Source organism: Giraffa tippelskirchi, chromosome 8 (assembly GCF_054371585.1).
Source record: "Giraffa tippelskirchi isolate mGirTip1 chromosome 8, T2T-mGirTip1v1.2.pri, whole genome shotgun sequence".
NCBI lineage: Eukaryota > Metazoa > Chordata > Mammalia > Artiodactyla > Giraffidae > Giraffa > Giraffa tippelskirchi.
This window is the reverse complement of record NC_137282.1, coordinates 109127596-109139875: the sequence shown is the minus strand read 5'-3', so window position 1 is coordinate 109139875 and position 12280 is coordinate 109127596. Positions and strand designations below refer to the sequence as shown.

The window sequence follows — 12280 nt, the reverse complement described above, 5'->3', positions numbered from 1 at the left end:
TAAGGGCTCAATGCAGTTCACTCATTATTCATTATTCAGTCCCTACGGGGACTGCAGGCCAGAGAACTGCTCAGAACCACATGACTAGCTGATGACTGAACCCACACCTGAATTTAGCCTGCCGCCCTCCGTCCAGTACACTCTCCAATATTCCTCACAGCCCTCGGATGTGTGCTGGCGAGGCAATAGTCACACTAGCCCATTTTCACTTAATGTGATTATTGATACAGTTGAGTTTTAATCTATCATCTTATTTCATGATTTCAGTATGTCCAACCTCTTCTATGATTCTTTTTTTTTAGTTTTTAAACTTTTTGGCTGCATTTGGTCTTCTAGTTGTGAGCCAGCTTTCTCTAGTTGCTGCGACTGGGGGCTACTCTTCGTTGGGGAGCACAGGCTTCTCACTGCAGTAGCTTCTCTTTCTGCCGAGCACAGGCTCTAAAGCTCAGGTTCCGTAGCTGTGGCATACAGGCCCAGTTGCCCTGAAGCATGTGGGATTTTCCTGGGCCAGGGATCAAACCCCCGTCCCCTGCATTGGCAGGCAGATCCCTAACCATTGGACCACCAGGGAAGTCCATCTTCTGTGATTCTTTGTTTTCTGACTTCCTGTGGATTAAGATTTGTTATTTTTTTTTCTCCTGTCCTTTCTTCCAGTGTTAGATTAAAAACTATTTTCTTAATATTTATTACTTTGTTTTTAACTTTGGATTAACTTCTCTAAGTCTAGTATAAAATTTTTTTTTGTAAATTTTGATCTTTACCATTGGCCTATGCAATTTGGAAATATAAGAACACTTTAATCTCATTTAACCACATCTCAATTCATTTGCTATTGTTGTCAAAATTTTAAATTCTATATAATTTTAAAATTCCATAGATACTTTGGTTTTTTGCTTTTCATATTTTCCTGTATCTCAAACTTTCCATCTGGATTATTTTATTTTGACTTACATCTTTTAGAATCTCCCAAACTCTCTCATTTAAAAAAGTATTCATTCATCTTTATTATTGAGCACGCTCTGTATGTGTGTGTGTGTGTGTGTGTGTGTGTGTGTGTGTGTATTCACACACATACTAGAAATAGAATTCTAAGCAGGCAGTTGCTTTCTTTCTGCATATTGATAATACCATTTTACTGTCTTGTGATTACCATTATTGATTTTTAGAAGTCAACTATCAATTTAACTTTATCTTAAAAAACTATTACCTTTGGCTCTCTCTCTTCCTCAAACATAAAATCTCACTCAAACAAGAGTCTCTCTCTTGCTTTCTTCTTCAAACATAGCAAGGTGGTTTTATAGTTCATGGCTAATGATCTCAACAGATATTAACTCCAGTGCTTATGAGCCTATTTTAAAATTTCTGTTGTTTTTGCTGGCTCATGCTTAATGTGTTTTGTTTTCCTGTATGACTGGTGATTTTTGACAGTGTGTTGGACATTATATTTCAAAAATTATTTATAAGAATAATTTGAGGCTTAGCATGATAGCATCTTCTTCCAAAGAGGATTTTCATTTGCTTCTGCCAGATACCTGATGTCCTACCAGTCTGGATCCATCTCAAACCAAGTTCAAGGCTTGTTCCAGGGCCCACCCAGATAACATACAGGCAGAAGGAAATTCAGTGCAGAGATTGGTTTACTCATGATTCACCTTACCTGAAGCTGCAACTCTTTGGGGCCCCAGTTTAAAGTGGAGGCAGTTTATTAGAATTTCTACCCCTGGTATGTTGCAGGTCTCATGTTTTGCTCCCTGGCCCCAGAAATTTGTCAAAAGTGCAGCTCAGTTTTGCAGCTATTTCTTTAGGACTTGCAAATGCTCTGAGAGAAAAATCAGACCTGAATATCAGTCTGGGTTCTTTTCTTCTCAATTTTGGCTTTAAACTCCTCACTATTTTGTCAACATTTTGATGCTTTTAAGAAAATGTTTTTATATTTAATACAGTTTTTAAGGTTTCCTTAGTGGGAGAGTTGACACAAATTCCCTGGTCATCAATTATAGGGAGTAAAAGTTATTTTTTTATTCATCAGAGGAAAGAAAAAATTTCAGTCTTCTATTTCTAATTCACACTTATCAGTTTGTTAGTTCCTATAAAGCACTTTATACATGCCAAAGATATACTATGTCCTATGGAACCAAAGCTACTTTGTAGTACTTAGCCTTTCAAAGAACCCAGTATGATATGATATGAAATGGTTCATAAGACAATTTGAAGTCATGACTTCTTCTGGTCTTTGAAATTCAGTCTGATAAACTTGCCCCACCAACTCATATGAAAATAATGGAAGATTCAGTGATCTATATATAACGTACATACAAAATATCATAAACTTATTAAGGGCAATTTCTTTTCCCACTAACTGAAAGCCTTTCCCTCCTTTCTTGTCTCTTTCAGATGTTTCCTCTATCTTCACCATCTCAACGAGGCCTTCCCTAAAGATCCTGTGTGAAGTTGCAAACTCCCCCTTATTCCCATACTTCTTAATCTCCTGCTGTCCTCTTTCCATCACTGTCCACTATCTTACACACTATATATTATATATCCTGGCTATTCATCACTACCCCTCCAATCGTGATAAATCTGCTTAATCTCTCAAGTTTTTATTCTTCTAGATGTAAAAATCAGACCAAGAGAATTATCCCACCATTTGTCATATGTATGTTTCACAGATGAGTGTACTGATAGATTAGAAAGTGATTCTAAAAAAAAAAACTATTTTAATAACAAAAAAGGAGAGAATTCTAGAACTGAAAATTGCCACATTAAAAAAAAAATACTGGTTGGGCTTTACGTAAAATAGAAAGAATAGGGAAAAAAAAGAAATTAGTGAACTTTAAAATAGTTCAGTATAAATGATCCAATATGAAGAACAGAGAGAAGAGAGATTGAAAAAAAAAAGAAAAAGGGCAGATCTGTAGGGATTGTGGACATTATCAAAAGGTCTAGTATATGTGCAATTGGAGTCACTAAGGGAGAAGAGGAAAAAATGGTACAGCAAAGAATATTTGAAGAAAAAAAGAATAGATTGAAAATTTACGAGTATGGAGAAAGAGATGAACCTACAGACTTAGGAAGGAGAGCAAGCCCCTCACAGAATAAATTTTAAAACACACACATACACGCCCAGATATATCAGAGTCAAATGGCTAAAAAACAAAGTTAAGGAGAAAATTCTTAAAAGAACCCAAATGATTTTGCTATAGACTCACTCATTCCACACCAAGTAAAATACTTCAGTTAAATTTTAGTGGGCTTGGAGTACTGGGGGAATTTTTCAGTGGGGAAGAAATTGCTGCTTTTCTCTATAGCACATCCTTTATGTGAGAAGCTCATTGATAGTGACGGTTAGATAGGATGGAGGCTGGTGGATGGAAAGATTAGCAGCCCTTCATTTCAGTCACGGTTGGGTAAAGTCTTCTGGAGGGAGCAGTATGATACAGGCTCTCTGGAAGGCATAAAGATTTTGACCCAAATGACTCTGAAATCAGGGAAAGAGAAGTGAGATCCTCATGGTAAACTTGAGAATGGTCTGACCAAAAAGTCTAGTGCTTCTTGAAGCCAGGGGAATTTTTGCAGTGGAATTAGAGGAAAGAAATTTGGGGGAAATGGGAAAGACCCAGAAGATTTTGATTGTTTGACAACATTTATTTCCTTAGCATTATTTTCTTCCTTTCTCTCACAATTTAGTCTAACCTTTCTTAGTGTGGGCAGGTCTCATGAGCAATTGCTTGGAAAAATATGAAGGCAGATTCTTTCTTTTCCCTTTCACAAATAAATCACATAGTTCTAGAGGTAGTTATAAAGAATTCCATTTTCAAGGCAAAATTGTGGCCCCATTTTAGCAAATGTGGCCTCTTTAGTTGCTGAAGGATGATTTTAATGACTGAAAACAAATAAGACCACCAAATGTTAACCCAAGCTTTGCTGCTTGTTATTTGCTGCTAGTATTTTCCATACTAGACTGGAAACAAAGTCATGAGTTTTTGTTTGTGATGTAAGCCTCTTTTTCTCCTTTTTCTCAGTCCTACCACCCATCCCTCATCATCTTCGTGTTTTAGGAACAACATCCTTGAGCAAGGGAAGAGTAGATGAAGTCCAAGAAATAGCTGAAGGTTGGTTGCCTGACATGGAGGCAAGGATCCAGTGTTGGTCCCAGGGCTGCTCATGGAGGGGAAGGTGCATCTCCGCTGCATCGTGGCAAGTCTTCCAGACCTGTCTGCAGCTCTTCCTGTAACCAAGAGGCCTTTTCCTGTGTTTAAACTCACCACCAATAGCTATCCTACCAAAGGTAAACAGCAGCGGTCTAAGCAAACTGCTCTTTTCCCAAAAGAACACTTTTAACTTTTCTTTTGGAGGAGACAGAAGAGGGTTGTTTGAGGACTGTGTGGAGGAGGAGAGAGGAGACATGAGACCAGAGGAAACCCAAGTGACCCCAAACCCCACCCTGCGTGTTTTTTCTTTCTTTTATTATTTCTCTCTTCACCTCCCTCATTATTTTTGGCTGGCTCTTTGGTGCAGGGCGCCTTCTACTCCCCGGCAGTTGCTTTGAACATCAGTCACATCAGGTCAACTGCCAAGCTGTAAGCCTCTTGTCACACGGCTCTGAGGCCTCCAGTTTGACAGCTTCAAAGTGCCTCACACATGGTGATTTGCCTCCTTTGCGTTGGGTGTTAAAAGAAGGGGAAGCCTGGACAGACTCATGACACCGTTGGAATTAAGGCTGGGAGCTTCTGTCTCATTTTGCAGGAAAAATCAGGACCAAAGAGGAGAGCAGGGGAAACCACTGCCAGGCCTTGTGGCCAGTGAAGTGGAAGGACGAGGGGCAGGTCTGCTCGTGTTTGGACGCGTGGGGCTCTTCCCAATCCTTGTGCTTGAAACTGTGTTTCTCAAGGAGTCAGCCTGCCTCAAAAGTGCCTCAGCGATGGTGACATTTGAGATGGGATGGAGGAAGGGAGGAGAACGCTTAATGGATGGAACCCCACCCTCCTCCTCAGGGGAGTCTCTTCTCATTGCTCTCATTCATTCATTCACTCACTCATTCATTCAGCTAATGTCTACTGAGCAGCTTCCATGCGCCAGTGACTTCCAGACACTGGAGATACAGCAAGGAGCCAGCAAAGTCTAGGTTCCCACGAAACTTACATTTTGTTTTCTGTGTTAGTTTCTAAGTAAGATTACTTTTCAGTCAAAGGATTCTATCCATTTTTTTCCTTTCAAATAGAATAAAATCTTTCCAATATCTAGCTTTCGAAGCATTAACTGGACTCATCTGACACTCACAACATTAAGTAGAGATTGTGCCACTACATAAAACAAATTAGCTGCTGATCTTCCAGCCTGTAACAATTTAAAATCTACCAAGAAAACACTCCTAAAAAGAGAACTTGCCCAGAGAGTATCACTCACTGATGAAAGTGGGAGAGAAATAAAGATACAAATTGATGGTATAGATGGTGAGACGAACACTAATAGTCCATTATATGACTATCGTGGGTCACGGGTATATTCACTTCTCAGGAATTCCATGGAGCATACGATAAGCATGTGATCTTTTAATGCTGCCCCCTTTGTTTGGTGGTGGGTGGAGGTGAGTGTAGCAGTCACTTAACAGCTTTGATGAGTTTCAGACTGGGATAGCCACCAGAAAATATTCCCATGTGGGAGTCTTGGTTTGAAAAGTTAAGACCTAAAGTTGTCAACAGCAGCCTTCCCTGCTAGTGTATTATTAATAATTATCTTTTGAGGTGTAACAAATTACCCAAAAGCCTGTTGCTGTTTAATTGCTAAGTCATGTCTGACTCTTTCGCAACCCCTTGGACTGTAGCCCAGCAGGCTCCTCTGTCCATGGGATTTCCCAGACAAGAATATTGGAGTGGGTTGCCCCTTCCTTCTTCGGGGGATCTTGCTGACCCAGGGATCAAACCTGCATCTCCTGCAGTCCCACCAGGGCAGCCACCCCAAAACTTAGTGGCTTAAAAAAGCAAATGTTACCTCACAGTTTGTATGGTGTCAGGAGTTTAGGGAGAGCTTAGCTGGATGGTTTGGCTCAGGATCTCTCATGAGGTTGCCATGGCAGAAGCTTCAGTCTTCTGAAGGCTTGATTGGGCTGGATGACCCTTTGCTGGGGTGGTGTATTCACAGGGCTTTGGCAGGAGGCCTCAGTCTCAGTCCATGTGGCCCTTCCCACAGGGCACTTAAGGGTCCTCACAGCACGGCAGCTGATCTCCTCCAGAGCAAGCGATCTGAGGGCGAAGGAAGAGAAAATCCCAGTGCCTTCTGTGACCTGCTCTCCTAAGTTACTCTCCATCACTTCTGCCTAATTCTATTTTAGGAACAAGTCACTCAGTCTCAGTAATTAGGATTAGACTCCTTCTTCCAAAGAGAAGAATATCGAAGAATTTGTGTGCATATTTAAAAACCATCAAATTTAGCCTCCCTTCACATTTAAATTTTACTTTTTCATGTAGACTCTTAAATAAATCACATTTCATTTGTGATACTTCACTATACATTTTAAAAGCAAACCACTGCACCATTGTCACACCCCAAAGATTGATAATTCTTTAATATCTTTAAAAAATATTCTGTTTTCAATTCTAAAGTGTTTAAGTCAAGAAATTTCACATTAAAAATTCATATTTTCAGCTTATTATTTTTTTAAAAAATTAGATGATCTGGTCACATTAGGCTTGTGTTCTTACATGGTCACAAGCCACTTTAGATGTGTCATGGACTATTTTTCCAAGAGTCCCAACACACCCAATTATGTTACACATGGGGTGCTGGTTAATATTTGAGTTTATCCCTGGTCTGGTCCAAGGAGCCTGAAAGGTGTGGCAATGGGGTTGAAGAAGGGAGAAGCCTGACCCCTGGTGTGAGCTGGATCCCTGAAGATGAAGAAAGTAGACAGGCTACAGAGACCTTGGGTCTCACCTGTGTAGTGCTGTAGAGGTGACAAGGATAACCGCAGAGATCTGGTCAGTGCGGGCTTAAAAGACCAGGTGGACTTTCCTTTGACAGCATTTGGCTGAGAGTGTAGAGGCACAAGCAGAGCCAGGCACCTCTGAGGGGACCGAGAATCAGCCAACATGCATCAAGGCTTAGTGCTCTTTTCTTAGGGCTGTGAAAGTCCTGGGTCTGGTACAACCAAAGGAAGGGTGTGAGGGCCATGGAAAATAGTGATACAGAACTTTAGCCAACGTTATCAAGGAAGGGGAACTCTAATCATGCTTAATGTAATGTATAAAAATAAAATTGTTCCTTGTCTCTTGTGTGCTACTGAAACATAGGATCTCAAGGTGCTCGGAGGGAGCCTGTCAGTAGAAGAATAGACCTATACGACCACTCTGGAGGAAGATTGTGGAAAAATGAGCCCTACTGAACAATGGAAGTAAGTACTGGAAGAGGGTGCTTGCTTACCTCCAGCCTGACAAGAAACCACAGGTGCTTTTTAACCAACTACTGCCACTCCCCAACTTAAAAATGACTATGTGCGTGGATGCTCAGTCGTGTGAAACTCTTGCGACCCCATGGACTGTAGCCCACCAGGCTCCTCTGACCGTGGGATTTTCCAGGCAAGAATATGAAGTGGGTTACCATTTTCTACGCCAGGGGATCTTCCTGAACCAGGGATGGAACCCCTGTCTCTTGTCTCTTGCGTTGGCAGGGGGATATCACTGAGCCACCTGGGAAGCCCCAACTTAAAAATACTCATTTGCTGATATCAGACATTTGGAGCTCAGAACTCATTTTTCTGTAGAAACCATGTATTCCTTGGTGATTAAGTCCACAGGCCAGTTCTTAAGATTTAGTCTTCTAACTAACTCATAACACTACCCATCTACCACGCTTCTTATATTTTCCTTAGGGAATTTCAGCATGGGTCCTAACGTGGTCCTAGAGTGCATTTTCCCCAGCCCTAGTAGCTCAAATGCTGAGTTCTGCTCCATCTCTCAGAGTCACCCCTCCTGCGCCAGCTTTGAGAATGCCCCCAGCTTTTCAGTAGCAGCACTGGGTGTGTGCTAGAGCACCTGTCGCCAACGTTTTTGGCACCAGGGGCCGGCTTTGTAGAAAATGATTTTTCTATGGATGGCAGGGCAGGGGTGGGGCGGGCGGGCACGGCAGGGTGGTTCAGGTGGTAATGCAAGAGAGGGGGAGTGATCTCGGGAGCAGCAGGTGAAGCTTCGCTCACTCTACCTCCGCTCACCTCCTGCTGCGGGGCCCGGTTCCTAATACGCAGCAGAGCTCTACTGGTCCACGGCCCAGGGTTAAAGACCCCCGTGCTAGAGGAAGGGAAACTCTGTTGGGTGGATATTAAGAAAGGTAGGCATGGAGCTACAGATGAGGACAGTGATGCCAAGGCAAGCAGACAGGAGGCTGGGGTGGAACAAAGGCAGGTAGATACTCAGCGATGGAGGCTCTGGAGATAAGGGGTGCAGTGGGGGCATGGGAGAAGGAGCTGCTGTTCAAAAGTGTGAATCTTTCATAAGCCAGCTGTTTGTGTGCCAGGCAGTGCCTATATTCACTCCCCAATAAACTCTTGTCACACAGCATATCAGTGTGGCTCTCAGACCTCTCTAGACACTCACATGGCCACCTGCAGCTCCTGATAGCCCTTCTGTTCCAACCACATTTAGACTAGATTTTACAACTCTCCATCTGCTTCCACTCTTGCCCTCCACGAACCATTCTTTGCACAGTGACCCACATAGGCTTTCTGAAATGCGATCTGAGTATGTCCTTCTCCCATGTGAAATATTTCATGGCTTCCCATCCATCTGAGGATCAAGTCCAGAATCTGAACTCAGACCCCCCGGCTGCCCCTTGCAGGACTGCTGCCTCCCCAACTTTGCCTGACACACGCCTCCTCCTTCTTCAGGCCTCCATTTATGTTTCATTTTCTTTTCTTTTTTTTAAAAATTAATTTATTTATTTTAGTTGGAGGCTAATTACTTTACAATATTATAGTGGTTTTGCCATACATTGACATGAATCAGCCATGGGTTTACATGTGTTCCCTATCCTGAATCCCCTTCCCACCTCCCTCCCCATCCCATCCCTCTGGGTCATCCCATTGTACCAGCCCTGAGCTCTTGTCTCATGCATCGAACCTGGACTGGCATTCTATTTTCACATATGATAATATAGATGTTTCAATGCTATTCTCTCAGATCATCCCACCCTCACCTTCTCCCACAGAGTCCATAAGACTGTTCTATGCATCTGTGTCTCTTTTTTCTGTTTCACATATAGTGTCATGGTTACCATCTTTCAAATTCCATATATATGCATTAGTATACTGTATTGGTGTTTTTCTTTCTGGTTTACTTCACTCTGTATAATGGGCTCCAGTTTCATCCATCTCAGTAGAACTGATTCAAATGTATTCTTTTTAATGGCTGAGTAATATTCCATTGTGTATATGTACCACAGCTTCCTTATCCATTCGTCTGCTGATGGACATCTAGGTTGCTTCAATGTCCTGGCTATTGTAAACAGTGCTGCGATGAACATTGGGGTACACGTGTCTCTTTCCATTCTGGTTTCCTCGGTGTGTATGCCCAACAGAGGGATTGCTGGGTCTTCTGGCAGTTCTATTCTCAGTTTTTTAAGGAATCTCCACACTCTTCTCCATAGTGGCTGTACTAGTTTGCATTCCCACCAACAGTGTAAGAGGGTTCTCTTTTCTCCACATCCTCTCTAGCATTTGTTGCTTGTAGACTTTTGGATAGCAGCCATTCTGACTGGTATGAAATGGTACCTCATTGTAGTTTTGATTTGCATTTCTCTAATAATGAGTGATGTTGAGCATCTTTTCATGTGTTTGTTAGCCATCTGTATGTCTTCTTTGGAGAAATGTCTGTTTAGTTCTTTGGCCCATTTTTTGATTGGGTTGTTTATTTTTCTGGAATTCAGCTGCAGGAGTTGCTTGTATATTTTTGAGATTAATTCTTTGTCCGTTGCTTCGTTTGCTATTATTTTCTCCCATTCTGAAGGCTGTCTTTTCACCTTGCTTATAGTTTCCTATGTTGTGCAAAAGCTTTTAATTTTAATTAGGTCCCATTTGTTTATTTTTACTTTTATTTGCAATATTCTTATGTTTCATTTTCTTAGGGAGACTTTCCTTGACCTTTTGTCCAGATTTGGTACCTGACTACAAGCTCTCCTAGCTCTTAGATTTCCTCTTCAGAGCACGGACTGCAATTTTAATTGTTTAGATATCCAAGCGTGTTTTACTAAATTGAAAGTGTCTCTCCTCTGCCAGGAAGTAAAATTCACATGTACATTGCCCATACCTGGCAGGGGGCCTTCTGGTTCATGAGACATGCTCACTAAATAGTTGGATAATGCGCCTTTGTGCCTACATTTTTGCCTTTTCTGCTATACAACATGTTCTCCAGTTCTAGAGACCAAGTTTTACTATGTGACAGGCAGTGTTTGTTTAGAGGGCAGGGTAAGTTACCTTTTGTTGAAATAGGGCTCTGAGCCAGCATTCCCTGGGTTTGAAATTTACTGATTATGTGATACTGGAAAGTAGTGTAATGTCCCCATGCTTCAGTTTCCTCATCTATTAAAAAGAGGAGGAGATAAAGGGCAAAAGAGCACCTACTTCAGTGGGCTGTTGTGATGAGTAAATAAGTTGTGACACATAGAGTGCTTAGAAAAGACTTGGCACATGATATGTGCAGGAAAGATTTCAGCTCCTCTTCTTCACTCCAAAGACTATGAAAAATAGGTGTTATGTCAGTGTCCCCACGTCTCAAATGAGTAAACTAGATGCATAAAACAGACTTTTTTTAGCAACCTGTTTATAGTCCTTCCTATCATCATTTCATGCTACAAAGAAACTAAAAAGAAAGAAAGAAACGAATGTTCTCAAGTTTGGGGAGTTGGGGCTTGGAGGATATTAGGGCTTGGCAAGACCAAGAAAATAAATCAAAGGAACAAAGGAAGTTTCGAAGCAGTTTCAGGAGCAGGACTTGGCTCCCTCTTTTGCACGTTAGTCTAACACGTGAGAAGCCCGCACGAGGGAGGGCAGACTCGGTTGCCATAGAATCTGGAAGGGGGATGGCGAGAACGTGGAGCATGACTCAGAGCAACAGGACCTAGCATCTCCAGGTTGTAGCAGGAAGTGAGAACCATGGCTCCCAACCTTTTCCGAAGCTCCTCAGGAACTCCGCCAGTATCTCCAAAGACATCACCGTGTCCTCAAGCTGAGTCCACTTGAATTCAAGAGAAAAATCTATGCCATGCATCCCGTGTCAGAGGAAGTGGGTATAAAGAAACCAAACAAAGGGCTGTGAATCATTGGAGTGGACATTCTTCCTGGAGAGAGGGGAGTCCTTCACCAGGCTTTAAAAAGACATCTGGCAGGGACAGGAATATTCCTGGCAGCCTGTTGGTAATGGCCCCGAAATAGAAACAACCCAAATGTCATCTTCAGTAGAGTGGATATATAAAGTGTGGTACAGTCACAGAGTGAAAATACTCCCCAGCAAGACAATGACTAGCCACAGCTACACTCAATAATATGGGCAAATCTCACAAATGTAATACAAAACAGAAAACACAGTTCAATGCCATTTATTATGTAAATCATGTAATATGTATCTGTGTCAGGTTTGGAACTGAGGACTGAGTGACCCTTGAGGAGAAGTAGAGGGATGGAGGATCACAGGGGTCTCTTGTTAGGTTTCTCTTAATCAGATGTGTTTGTTTTATAAAATTTCACTGATGTGTACACTTAGTTTTTTGCATACTATTCTGAATATATGTGTGTGGGCTCAGTCCCTTGAGTTGTGTCCTATTCTTTGTGACCCCGTGGACTCTTTGTGACTCTTTGCCAGGCTCCTCTGTCCATGGAATTTCCCAGGCAAGAATACTGGAGTGGGTTGCCATGCACTCCTCCAGGGGATCTTCCCGACCCAGGGATCGAACCCAGGTCTCCTGTGCCTCCTGTGTTGCAGGCAGATTCTTTACCTGATGAGTCATCTGGAAAGCCCATTCTGAACTTATCTTATATTTCAACTCATTCTCCATTTTCCCACCCTCTATGGCCAGGGGTTGAATGAGTCTTGGGGTAAATAAGATAGCCCTGGAACTCTCGATAGTTAGCAGCTGGAAAGGTACCAATTAGGATGCTTCAGACGTGGGAAGCCATTTTGAGTAGAGCTTGTGTTTCTGCAGTGCTGGTTCTGAGTCTTGGGTCACTGCTTTTGTCTCACTGAATGTTAACCTTGGTGTTTATCCTTGTCCCCTGATATTATAGTCCTCTCTAATC

The 12280-nt window shown here is 42.1% G+C and overlaps 1 long non-coding RNA gene across 3 annotated transcripts in view; it reads left to right on the top strand.

Annotated features, from left to right (window-relative positions):
• Nucleotides 1-12280, top strand: part of LOC145516821 (uncharacterized) — a 145801-nt gene that overhangs the window by 132308 nt on the left and 1213 nt on the right. The window contains exons 5-7 of one of the 3 annotated variants that reach the window (XR_014061785.1): nt 2395-4288; nt 4747-4826; nt 7290-7390. This is a non-coding gene — a long non-coding RNA (uncharacterized LOC145516821). Of the gene's footprint in view, nt 1-2394; nt 4289-4746; nt 4827-7289; nt 7731-12280 lie in introns of those variants that run through there. The other 2 variants (XR_014061787.1, XR_014061788.1) reach the window with 2 other exon arrangements.